Genomic DNA, 13099 nt, shown 5'->3' with positions numbered 1-13099 from the left:
GTGTTACAGAACAGATTGCTGCTTCCATAGGCTTACAAATGTAGATAATCAATGTGTTTGTGTAAATAGTTAACAGTGTTCACATTCGTGTTCATAGCTCTTTGGATGAATGCCGTAATTACTTTTGTGTGACATGGTAGACACAGTCCTAAACACGACCTTTCTCGGTCTTACTTAGAACTGTGAAAAATCTGTTGACATAAAGAAACATTTCTACCATGTGGACAAAGTCTCACAGGAAGAATATGAGCTTGGCTACATAAAATACACAGAATTGTTTTTAGTGGCCATACTTTGTAAGTTAGCTTCATGAATCTTGTTGTATCTACCTGTCTGGCTAGAGTCTTCAGATGTTTAGTGATTTCCACAACTCTGCAGTCATTGGCAGAACAGAAACTTATTGGTGTTTAGATATGAGCTGTGGGTCAGTGTGGAGTGTCTAGGAGTCTTGTGTTAACATCCCGTGGTTATAGATTCAGATAGATTTCTCTGTTTTTTAGAGGTTCAAGCTTGGCTCACCAACTGCCCCCTGAACCTCTTTCTGCTCTGTATATGAGGAAGAGGTGTGCTTGTGGAGGTATTGTAAGGACTAAATGCTCTACTGCAGAGAACTCAATGCATTCTGGCATATTCTAAGTGCTCAAACCTTGTTTCTGGACCCTTTTCTCTCCCCAGAAACCTGCTCTGACCCTGGTGTGAAGCAATCATAGTGGATCCTCCAGGTATTTCTGCATTGCATTAGTCTGGGAAAACCACATGAAGTATGGGAACAAGGAGAGAGGAGGAGCCACAGTGGGCTTTGGTATATGGTCCCTGTTTTCTAACTCTCAAGACATTTCTTCAGCTTGGAATACATTTTCTTGCCTTTCATAATTTTACAGTTCACTTTATTTATGTGTGTCTGTGCAGTACCCATGGAGACCAGAAGAGGCCATTGGATTCTCTGGAGTTGGAGTTACAGGCAGTTGTGAGATGCCAGATATGGGTGCTGGGAATTGAGTTCTTATTCTCCGAAACAAACAAACAAACCCCAGCAAGTACTCTTAATTAATGAGCTACTTCTCCAGCCCTGACTTCAGTTTTTCAAATAGTCTACATCATCATCATCTACCTCTCCTACCCAATCTTTCTGCTGTTCCATTCATAGCCAAAGCTGCATCTGTGTTCCTATGAGCCTCAGTGGATCACTGTCAAGTGGTGGTGGGGGCCTTGGAAGTCCTTTTCCATCCGTGTAGGAGTTTTGACTATTATGATCTTATGCAAGTCTCCTGCAGGTAACTAGAGCTGCATTGATTTCATGAGTACAGTGACCACATATCTCAAAGATAGCATCTCACATCACCCTTCCATCCTTTGGCTTTTACATTCTATCTGCTTCCCCTTCCCTGATGTTCCTACCCTGAAATTGGGAACAAATTCCAGAACATAAACATATACTGATACTTTACAGCAACAAACTATACTAAAATGCACACACAGGGAGTGGGGTGGGGATGTTCTTCCAGGGAGAAGGTAGAGATGAGATGAAGAACCCAGGTCAGTCCTGGCTGCCACCACTGTAAGATTCTGATCATTGGCTTTTGTATCTGAAATGAAAATGGAATGTTTCCTGTACAGACCTTTTCATAATTGAATGACATTATTTGTATTTATACATTACCACAGTGCATCCTGAAGTTTAGAGGAATTAGTTCTGTTAAACTTTTTTTTTTTTTTTAAGAGTTTGGAAGAGTTTGGCTTGGAAAGTCCAGAAATAGGTTCTGGAATGTGGAGGTGCTTATTGTCCGAGCTCTTCACTAAACCATGGTGCAGCTATGGTCAATGTCATCAGAGCCAACATTTTATAGACTACCTACCTAGGTCTGAGGCTGGGCGTGTTAAATGTCTCATTCAGTCATTGGGAACCCTGTGAATTGGTGGTGGTCTTCATTGCTGTGATGAAACACCATGACAAAAAATAAGTTGGGGAGGAAAGAGTTCATTTGGCTTCTACTTCCATATCCCAGTTCATCATCAAAGGAAGTCAGGACAGAAACTCAAGCAGGGCAGGAACATGGAGGCAGTAGCTGATGCAGAGGCCATGGTGGGGTGCTGCTTACTGGCTTGTTCTCCATGGCTTACTCAGCCTGCTTTCTTGTAGAACCCAGGGCCACTATCCCAGGGATGGCCCCACCTACAATGGGCTGGCCCTTCCTTCATCAACCACTAATTAAGAAAATGTCCTACACATTTGCCTACAGCCCAATTTTACAGAGGCATGTTCTCAAAGGAGGCTCCTTCTTCTCTAATGACTCTAGCTTGTGTCAAGTTGACATAAAACTAACCAACAAAGTAGTTATTTGCTTTTTCAAATTCCATATAGGAAGTCAAGATTTTATCCTGCCACCCCACAAGTAAGAGCTGGATGTGGGACTGTGAAGCCTTCACACACATCACTCTGCTTCCTATCCTTAGATGGGGCTACCTAATTTCTAAGGCTTAAAAATATCAGACCATCTGTGAACTAATAAGGCACACACACACACACACACACACACACACACACACACTCACACTACTGAGAGCAGCAAGAGCATCTTCCAGTCCACATGCTCTGTCTAGCACAATGCCACATGCAATGTAGACCGCCATATTTTGATTCTTGAATAAACCAAACAAATAGCTAAAACCATTCAATTCTACCACAGGGTGCCTACAGTACCGTCTGATTTGTGCACATCAAATCTGAGTTTGGGGCTTTAGAAGTCCCAAGAAAGGATGAGCTATATTCTTCTGGAATGCTTACCCCTTGATAGTCCCTTTGAGAAGTGGTCACTGGGTTGGGTGTCAGAATTCAAGTGATGGGAATGACCATCCACTGACAATGGGCACAGCAGTGCTTGACCTGAGGTTGACAGCGTGTTTGCTGGCAAGGCTTTACAAATGTAAGTATGTAAATAAACGCTTTGTTTATTACATATGCAAATATGGCTCTAGATACTTTGTACTAAGGGAATCATCTAACATGTGACCCTTTGTGTCTGACTTCTGTCACTTACTGTGACCTTGAGAGGTCTCCTCAGGTCATCATTCCATGCCTGAACTGGATGACATGGTATGGTGTGTCTTGCTTATCTACCCATAGGTTTTTGGGTGTGTGAATAGTTTCCACCTTTGTTTAGTGTGAACACTGCAGGTGTAGAAATGCCTGTTTCCACTTCTTTGAGACAAATGCCTCCCTTCTACTCATTGAGGCTGATGTGATAACACTGGACCCATGGAGTAAACCCTGATTGACTGTTCCTTGTGTCTCCTGCAGATATATGAGGGGATGGGACTCAGGGAGCACAGAGGAAAAAATGGATAGATGGGAAGTGAACTCATGGAAGAGGAGAAGAACCTTCCACTGAAAAGTTCCTATAAAGCAAACAATTTTAGACAAACTTGGCAGTGGTGGCCTGTTGGCCCAGATGAGTAAAAAGGAATGCAAAACAGGATACTTTAAAGGTATAGTTCTAACAATTTTAGGCATGTAGTCACAGGGATTATTCGTACTTGTATAAATAAGTTGGTCATCTTAATTCAACGGGAACCAGAGTCCATTGAGCACCACAAAGAAGGTGGCTCAGAGCAAAGTGTAAAGTGAGTCTACTCTATGAGTCTGTGCATGCAAGATTGGTTTGGGCAAGGCCATGTTCCCTGAGGATTCTGGGAAGGATCCTTCCTTGCCAGTTTGAGCTTCTAGTAGGTTCTTTTGTTGTTCTTTTCTTCTTTGTCTTTGAAGGCTCTCTGTCTCTGTGTCCAAACTTCTCCTTTTGATGAAGAAGGCCCTGGTTTTTATGCTTAGGGCCCACACTAAGAACCTCAGAGTACTTGGTGAGTTGGAAGAAATTCTGTTTTGAAACAAGACCACAGTCTGATTTAGGAAGTATTAAGACTTTATCTTATCTTACTCTCTGGGGACGTGGGTCAACCCTTCACACTGGGGTAGACAGGTGGCTGATTTATGGGACTTTACAGGCGTGTTGGCATTGCACTGGATCAGTAGACACAAGTGTGACTGGAGTTCTTCTTTCAGGGGTGGGTCCTTACTGAGTTCAGGAGGGAAGGATGTAGAAGAGAACCTTTAACCAGAGGGCCACCACTGCCCCTCAAGGCTCTGCTGCAGAAATTGTGCCTCAAATCTGCTAGAATACAGCTTTCCTTTTGGCTGTGGAGATCATGCTTGCTAAACAGGACTCCAATATTCTCCCAGAAGGCAGGAGCCTATTGTTGTGTTCAGGTCTCCACTATGTCCTGACACTGAGAAACCGATGACCTCTAGGTTTGGCAGTGGCCTCATGTGATGTCTCACATCAGGCCTGGGCTCCTGCTGCTGTGGGTGCTGGTGTCTAGTGTTGTGTTCATGTGGCTTCTGGTTGAGAGCTTAATAGATATGTTTCTGTTAACTGCATCAGTTTTTAAAATATTATTTTTGAAAATTTCATACATGTATATAGTGGAATAGAATCCCACCTGCCACTCCCCCATTTGGCTTTCTAAAAATGTTCTGGTATTTCCCCCCTGTATAGACACACAACGTAGCTTTGCTTTTAGAGGCAAAGCCTATTGGAAATTATCAATATCTAGCAAAAATTATATTCAGCTAGTGCTGAAGTCCTATATAATAACTAAAAGTGATTATATTTCATGCATTATTAGCATATGCTAATAACTCAGTAATAGGCTTCATTTATGATGTTTTTGTACATGTATATAATGTGTTTTGATTATATTCACCATCCACTACTCACCCTCTCTTGTCACCTCACGCTCTTGCTGGTTCTCTTCTAGACCCTTTTTACCTTCTTGTCTTTGTGTGTATCTGTGTGTTCGTGTGTATGTTTCTCTGGGAGTTTCACTGGTGATACCCACGGAGCATGAGAGAATGTTTACAGGAGCATAAGGTTTGGCATTCACAAAGGCCTGAGTGAGGGGCTATTGTGGCTTTGGTCCAGATTATCTTGGAACAGTAGAACAAATAGAAGCACAGAGAGTTCCTACTGCCTTGCACAAAGGCCCGAAATCCCTGGCATATCCATCCACATCTCTATCTTCTATTTGCTCTTGTTCAGACAAGGGGCCTAGGTGAAGGCTCCAGGAATCATTGGACTCCTATGCCTGTTGACACCCAAATAAATGATCATCTTTAGTGACTCCTGCCTCCCTTGACATTTTCTTTTCCCCTGCCCCTCAAGCCTACAGACAGAACTGTTGAATGAGAGGCAGTGTGTCCAGGAACACACATCTCTCTGATATCTGGGTTTCTGGGGTTTTTGCCAGGGCCTAGGAGAGTATTCTGGGCTCTAAAGCTGACAGATTCAATGTTTTTCCAAGTGACTGGCAGAGAGTCTTTCCTCAAGCTAGAGTTGGCTCTCTACCACCTCTTCCTGTATTCTCATTCCACTCATGCCCTCAAGTTTATAACAGGTACAAGGGTACCGACCAGGAAGAGAGACCTCATCTGTGAGCATAGGCCAGCCACCCTCATGGGTTTTTTGAGTGTCTCAGTTTCTCTGACTCCTTACTACGGCGGATCCTAGATCTGAGGTGAAGGTTTCCCTAGTTGTTTCTGTAACCAAACCTCAAATGAAGCCACATGTCCTTGAGGGAAGTGTTAGCTAACCACAAGGACTAGGGATCATGAGGGACCACAAAGGTGACAGAGTCAGGTGCTGTGTTTCTCACAGAGGCCCTCCTGATTGCATCAGAACTATGGTGAGCAGCCATGGCTCAGCTTTCTCTGTAAGCCATGGTGACCCATTGAAAGATGGGAGCATTTGACAACACAGGCCTCTTCAAGCCCATCATATTCCATTTTTCTCCCTCAGAAGCTCCAGCTCCCTGTAAGACATGATGTGGAAACAAAGACATGCTCTCTTCAAACATCTGCGGCATTTGACACTCAACGAAGCTATGCCCTCACGTGGGTTCATCTGACATTTATTCCAGCAGTGAGATTGTAGAGAAGCCATTGTCACTGTTTTGGGACCATGAGAAAGGTGGGATTCAGTCAGGGTAGGGTGTTTGCTTGGCTGGAGGCTTGGTGGTAGAGGGTGCTTGAGTCCAGGGTCTAGAATATTGTCAGTATCTCCACAGCAGTTCATTTAGAAGGTTTCTTTGTGTGTTTCAAAATGTTTGTTGATGAACTGATCATAATGTGAAGCCATTTGCAGACAGAGGTTTAGGGAGCGGAAAAGATGCAGGCTTGGGAGATGCTGTTCTGTTTTACCTTATATGGGAATTCTTGTGAGTGATGGGACTTTAGCTCAGCCACATGTTCTCTGAGCCGAGCTCTCCTCTGGATAGGAGGGTGAGAATTAGCGTCTATTTTCAGTGCAGGTCTGGGACTGAGGTGAAATAACAGTCATCGAGGGCCAGCATTGTACACACCACCCAGGGGTCCAGCATGTCCATATCCCCTCCATCTTCCTCACTGTCACATTTATCTTTAGAACCTCCAAAGAGTCAGATGAGATCTCAGAGATACTTTCTCTGTGCCTGGATCTCACGTTTTTGCTCCGTAATATTTTTTAAAGGTGGATCACAAAAGTATGAAATAAAACAGTGTGTCGTAACCCTGGCCCTTCATCAGGAAATGACCTTTACCTCTGCCGTGCAGTGGTGGCACATGCCTTTAATCCCAGCACTCAGGAGGCAGAGGCAGGTGGATCTCTGTGAGTTCAAGGCCAGCCTGGTCTACAGCGTGAGTTCCAGGAAAGGCACAAAGCTACACAGAGAAACTCTGTCTCAAAAAAACAAAAAAAAACCAAAACAAAACAAAAAAAGAAATGACCTTTGCCTCACATGTGAGGTACCCAGGGCAGTTCTCAAAGAAAGGTGTATCAAGTCTACTTAGTTCTTTTAGTAGGAAACACACCTTTTTTTTTTTTTTTTTTCCAGCAGAGTGAAGCACGTTCTTTGACCATGGGTGCTCAGTCTGTGTTCTCTGCTCTTTGATGGACCACCATCTGGTGTTCACCAATCCTTGCTCTTGCTGGCATTTAAAGGGACATGGCTGCTCTCCAGGGTCATGACCCAGCTGTGGGTCAGATGCTGAAGCAGTGCTGGTGACAACATTGTGAGGCCACTGGGTCCTGGTGACATTGACCTCATCAGTAGATACCTATCTGCTGATTGGTCACATCATAGCTGTTGGAAGGAGGGGCTTAAAGGGAGGAAGTAAGTCATTGGTACATACCTAGTTCTCCTTTTGCTTTTTCTCTGCTTCCTGACTGCTTTCAAGTGAGAGGCTTTGCTTTAACTGACCAGCAGCCTTCCCACAGCCCTCAGGCTCTATGGGGCCAAGCCAGATGCAAATGTAGCCCAGCATGGAATCATAAACTCACTAAAACATGATGAGATTTATTTAGTGGTTTGTTTCATAACTTGATTGTGTGATTTTTAAGCTTGAACTCTATAGATGATGGTGTTGCCTTGCAATATTAAAGGTTGGGCATGCTTGCTACCACACTCTGCCATGTACTACCAAATGTCACCACATGGTATTACATATTCCATGTGCTATCACACTTACTGCCATGATGTTCTGCCTCATCACAGCCCAACAGCCATGGAGCTGACTTTGAACTGTAACCTCTGAAAGGGAGCTAAATGACCTTTCTTCCTTTTAAGTTGACTTGCTCCAAGCGTTTTGACTCAGCAATGAAAAGTGATAAATGCACACTGGCTCCATGGGGAGGCTATAGAGTTGGTAGGAATAGAGGCAAATACATTAACTTTAAAGAAGAGGGAGCAGAGTCCCTAGCAAAGGCAACAGCCAAAGGAGGGGTCCTATGGAGAGAGACGAGATATTTTTGGTGAAGGACACACAGGCAGTTGTGGCGCATAAATGGGGGGAGTGCCACTGTTGGCAAATGTTTCTAACTGTAGGCTTGGAAATATTTGTCCTTGAAAGTGTGTGACCTTCAGAATATTCACTGCCAATAAAGAGGTGCTTTTCTTCTTTCTTTCTGGGGATCTCAGGAGTTAGAGACTCTGTCATTAACCCATAGCTCAGCTTCTGTGTCTTTCAAACACATACTCTGGCTCAACATGGAACCAGCTAATTGTGTCTTGATTTGGTGGCCAAGTCCATGCTAGACCCAGGTGGAAACACTTAACGCCATCACATTAAAATGTCCTATAAAAGAGAATGGTTTCCATACTTTCAGAGGGGAAATTTATTTTTCCAAAGAAAGTATGTATTTGGGGAAGGAACGAGCCTTGTTTATTTTGGAAATTGGACACATTTCCAGGGTCAGGGGAGGTATTTGAGTTCTTCAACTTATGTGAGCAAGAACTCACAGGCTCCGGGTGGAGGAGACCCTTCGGCTACCATCTTCCTACAGGTGGAGAAGCTGAGACCCAGAGATGGGGCATGACTGTCTCTAGGGGACAACACTAGATGATGAGAGTGCTGAGGATTCCCAGTTAAACTGTGTGAATGGCTCACTTTGTGAGCTTTCTCTAGAGGCAGAGAGTCTGGAAACATAGGTGAGGGCCTTGCTTTTCTTTGTAACTACCAACTTGCAAAGAGTTTTTCCTTGAGATTTCTTAGTTTGGACTCAAATATTAACACAAGTTGCTTTACAAAAAGGGAATTTCTTGCATTTCTGTCATTTAAAAATAACCACATCTTTATTCTTGTTGACAGCCCTCTTGAAACACATGGATGCAAGCCCATTTTGAAGATTTTTCAAAGGTTGGAAAAAGGCAATGTTTACATAAGTAGGAAGCAATGCCTATTTGTTGGGTGTGTTTTTAGTTGTATGACGCTGACATTTAGGCTGGGGCAAACTTTCCTTGCAGTAGACAGATCAGCTTTGGGGGCCAAGTGATATTTATAAAGAGTAACATGAAAAGTCCTATATTTACATTTCAAGAATGAAAAGTCTTTGCTTCATAGAAATCTCAGGAATGCCTCTGGAGACCAAAGCCTTCTTTTTTTTTTTTTTTTTTTTTTTTCTGAATTCATTCCAGGGAGACCGTTGCCACTAGAACATACCAGTTAGGTTTAAAGGATTTGTTTCCTATAAATTATGGACCCAAATCACCCTCTCCCTTTGTACCCTTGGCAATGAGATACCCAACCAAACAGGTCTCTACCTTTGATTTATACACTTGTTGGGCAATCAGTCCTCACTGACAGCTGGAGCTGCTTCTCATACATCCATGTTCTGGCTCACCAAATGTCTTTTCTTTCTGATCTTATGTATAGTATATTTCTGGGTGGACAGGACAGAAGAATCACGCTTGCCTTTAAGTATGTTTCCACTGCCATCTCTTCTGAAACTTTTTTTGACACCGCCCTGGTCCTTTTTCAGAGATCTGGTACCTTCCTCTCCTCCCTGTTAGTGAAAGGCATGGAAGGACATTAAGAGGTAAGCATCAAGGGAGGCTCATAGACAATAAGGATTCTCAAACGACTCAGCGATGTGCAGAGCACATGCTAAAGAAGTGTGTGTGGGCCTTTGGGTCTCTGCCAGCATTGCTTTTCACACCAGCTACCCTCTCTTACTCCGTTCTCAGTATTTCTTGAGTGCTTTTCACATGCCAAATAACGCTGAAGTGTTAGAGATCTAGAGGAGAGGAAACTGGTGCAGTGCACTGGCCTGACATTTCTCATACTGGGGAACTCCAGACTCTCTTTATGTCTGAGAAATTCACACGTGGACAATGCATGTCCATCACTCTTGTTCTCTCCCTTTTCCTTCAACTCCTCCCTTCACCCTCTCCCAAATTCATGTGAGTTATTATTCACACACACACACACACACACACACACACACATACACACACACACACACACACACACACACACACATACACACACACATACATACACACATACATACACACACACATACACACACACATACATACATACTTACACACACACACATACACACACATACACACACACACATACACACACATACACACACACACACACACACACACACACACACACACACACACACAGAGGCACCCCCCCCCATCTTCCTGCCTGTCTGTATATCCATATGTATATACAACCTACTAAGTCCAAGGCTGACTATTTGGGACTGGACAACCTGTATGGGAGCTTAAGAGACCCCGAACTCTTATATGTGATTGTTAAAAGAATTTTTGAAAATTTCTTGGTATTTGATGATGAATTTAAAGATATTAATGGGATATTTATGAATTGCTGAATGATTGTCCTTCTGAAAGATCTAGGTGTACGGGCTCACATTGGTGTCGCTGCCACATCAGAACCAGGGCTCAAGTTGACAGTGAACTACTTCTTAGGGCAGGGGGAGGGGAAACAGTTGTGTTCTTCCACGGAGTTCTTTTCCTCTAAGTGAGCTGCATGTACTTCTCAATTTTTGAGAAACTCTGGTGTAGAGGTGATACAAAATTAGACAGCCTTCTGTAGCTGTCACACTGCTCCCAAACTTAGATGATGTTAGTGTTTCAGTGGCAGAAAAGTCCCTTCCCAAGGGTATCTGCTGTGGTTGGACTATGTAATGTCCTCCACAGGCTCATGTGTTTGAACATCGGGGCTCCAGCAAGTAGTGCTGTTTGGGAATGTTATGGAACCTTTTGGAGGCAGAGTCTTGCTGAGGAAGTGTGTCACTGGGGGTGGGCTTTGAGGTTTTATACCCTGCCTCCATTTCCGGTTCTTTTTCTTGCTATTTCCTGTGATCTGTCTGCTTCCTAGTTGTCAGGCTAGCCTCATGCTCCTGCTACTGAGCTGCTTTCCCAAAGTTGTTGGACTGTGTCCTCTCTGGAACTGTAAGCCAAAAGATACTGTTTCCCCCCTCAGTTGCTGAAGTCAGGATATTTTATTACAGCCACAGAGAAATAAAGAATATTGTGCCCATGCTGTCATGCCTGGAAGCTGCAAAACTATGATAGAACCCATTGGCAGGCACAGTGAAGGGAGAGGATTTTGGATTGTCTAGATGGGTTTGATGTCACCATGTGATCTGAGGAGTGGAAGAATGGTGTCTACTCTGATGAGCTAGAAACAGGTGCTCAGCATAGGGTTACACCTGTGCTCGTCCTAACAGCCAAAGGCAGAAACAACGGAAATAAATACCCATCAGTGCGTGAACAGGTGGATACAAACAATGTGACTACTCGTACAAAGATATTTGATCTGGTGTTAAGACAGAATTAAGCATCAAGACGTGGTGTGATAGAGATGGACTACCCCTAAGACATAAAGTCAAGTGAATAAAGGCAGGCCCATAGGTCAGATTGTACATTCATATGAAGTGTCTGGACTAGGTAAGTCCATTGAGCCAGATGTTACTGGAAGGTGCTAGAAGAGGAGGGAGGGTGTGTGTGTGTGCTCAGTAGGGAGATGCTTGAGTGTGAAGCAGTAGGAACAGTCTAGAACTAGACAGAGGTGATGGCTATATTAACTGTCTCTGCACTGTTTACACACCGTGGTTCATTTCATCTGTGCATTTCCCTTCCCGTGGGGGAAAAAATGGAAGATGAGGATGGAGGAGTAGATCAGAGAGGCAACAAGAAGAGGACACAGGGCATATTGAGGGAGGGGCTCATCTCACTGCTGTTGACTTTGGAGTCTGAAGAAGGGCCCATAACCCAAAGGAAGCTGACAGCCTTCAGAAATTTGGAAGGGATTTTAATTGACAGCTGTCAATCATACAAGGACCTTATACCAAGAACCGAAAGGATGAGAGAGGGCAAATAATTCTCCCCTGGAACCTCCTATCGACATACTGATTGCAGTCCAGTGAAATCCATACAGGATTAAAGGGATGATCATCAGCAGTAAAGGAATAGCACATTTATATCACTACAAATCACTAAACTTGTGACTGTAATTGGTTCCAACTGTCTTAGAAAATGAACTCAAGTTTCCATCCTAGAGTTCTGTTTTGGATACAAGTTCTAGAGTTCCGTTTTCTGCTCTTCACTGGCCAAACCCATTCCCAGCATGATTTTGGTCGTCTGTGTCTTTCTTAGGCCTCCAGCTGCCCAAGGTTGGTTGAACATCCTTCTGATGTCTCTCAGAATTCCAAGATTTGCCTGTGTAACCACACCTGTCACGGTGTCATGGGGTGAGACTGGATCTACTTCAGAAGGGATGGAGAAGACTCAGAGGGTTCTGTTTGTTCACCCGCAGTCAGCAGTGCAGAGACAGCCTTCGCTGCATCACCACCCAGTCATCCAGATGGGTGCATGAGCGTGACGTCACCAGAGTCAGAGCCAAATCCTTTAGGTAGAGGTATAGATGGAATGATCCCCATTTTCTGGATCCCCAAACTCAACTCCAGGTATTTTAAATGCAAGGGGTGGAGCCTGTGGCCAAAGCCCACTCCACTAATCCCAGAGTTCTTGGCTTTCTTTGTATCATCCTAAGAACAGAGGACAATGGGCGCTAGGCTGGAGGTGTGTACTGTAGCCCTCTGCTTGTGTTTGTGCCTATTAAGATGGAGCTTGCTGCCTTCATTCTATTTAAAAAGTGCCTTAAGTGCTGGCATTTACTATGAACTGGGATTGTTTCTGTGGGAGAAAATCTGGCTCTGGTTGTCAGAGTTCTCAGCCTTTTTCCTGGTGCTGGGGCTGGGTGATGGTGACACTCCCAGCCGTGGTTTCTTTCTGATCTTGTAAAAAGTGTCCTTCTAGGAGATGATGTCAGGGTTGGACAAAGGAAGGGGATTTTGGAAGCCAGGATCATGGTTCCCATCCATCCAGGACATCTGAAGAGTCCATCCCAGGGGACAGCATCTCACAGGGAATAGCGTCAAAGCGTTTGTCTTAGAAACATCCCAAATCTTACAACATCAAGAGAGGGCTGAGCTGTGTTGTAAGCCACTTTGTTCTAAAACTTTCCCTCTTTGTGTTTTCCTGACTTCTGTGAAAATAAAATAACTTTGTCTTGACAGTCAGTTGTGAAAATATAAGTCAATGAAATGGAATTTGTAAACGTTGGGTGAAATAAATGTTTGAATTATCTTGTTTCAATTAAGATGCCATGCCTTAGCCTACCAAGAAGGGGCCTTTGTTCTGTCTGCCCTCAGATTAGCTTTTAAAGAGAGAGGAAGGGGAAGGGCTGGGG

This window comes from Onychomys torridus, chromosome 21 (assembly GCF_903995425.1).
Source record: "Onychomys torridus chromosome 21, mOncTor1.1, whole genome shotgun sequence".
NCBI classification, from domain to species: Eukaryota; Metazoa; Chordata; class Mammalia; order Rodentia; family Cricetidae; genus Onychomys; species Onychomys torridus.
This window is presented reverse-complemented; position numbering follows the sequence as displayed.